The sequence below is a fragment of the Trichechus manatus genome, unplaced genomic scaffold (genome assembly GCF_000243295.1).
Source record: "Trichechus manatus latirostris isolate Lorelei unplaced genomic scaffold, TriManLat1.0 scaffold00113, whole genome shotgun sequence".
Classification (NCBI taxonomy): domain Eukaryota; kingdom Metazoa; phylum Chordata; class Mammalia; order Sirenia; family Trichechidae; genus Trichechus; species Trichechus manatus.
The window spans coordinates 7177499-7178110 of record NW_004444049.1 but is presented as its reverse complement, the minus strand read 5'-3'; positions in this window follow the sequence as shown (position 1 = coordinate 7178110).

Below are 612 nucleotides of genomic sequence, written 5' to 3'. Positions count from 1 at the left end.
GAAGACGGTGCAGAAGGAGGCTCAGAAGGAGCGCTGTGACAGAGATCATGGGAGGGGCTTGTGCTGAGACACCAGGAAGCAAGAGAGCTCTTGCCAGCCGGATTTTTGTGGATCTGCAGTGAGAGTGGAACGTCTGTCTGGGGACCAGCTGACTCGGGGCGGGGGGGAAGGCCGGCCCCCTCTCCATCGCTGTTGTGGTTGGGGCTGAGAACCAGGAACATATTGGGCCCCCTGGGGACCGTTGCTTCTCTGGGATTTTGCACTCTGCTACATTCTAAGCTTCACCTCTCGATCTCATGGCAGGGACACAGCGGGGACTTGAGTTTTCATTCATAGAAAAAACCAGAGGTCCTGCCTGTTCCTCCCCACCGTCCCTCACCACTCTGTCCCCTGCCTTCTCCCCCACCCCAGATACCTCTGCCCTTAGTCTCAAGGGAGATAACATCAGGGAGTCCTACTTTGCCCCCAGGAGCCTCCCTCGTCCTGGAGTATTAATGCATTTCCTTTCATATCTTGGTGCTGATAGCTCTCTGAAGGTGGGGTGCCCCCTGCCCCTGTCCTGCCTGCCCCCTCCACCACCCACCCCTTTCGCGGAGCCCCCAGCCAGCAGCA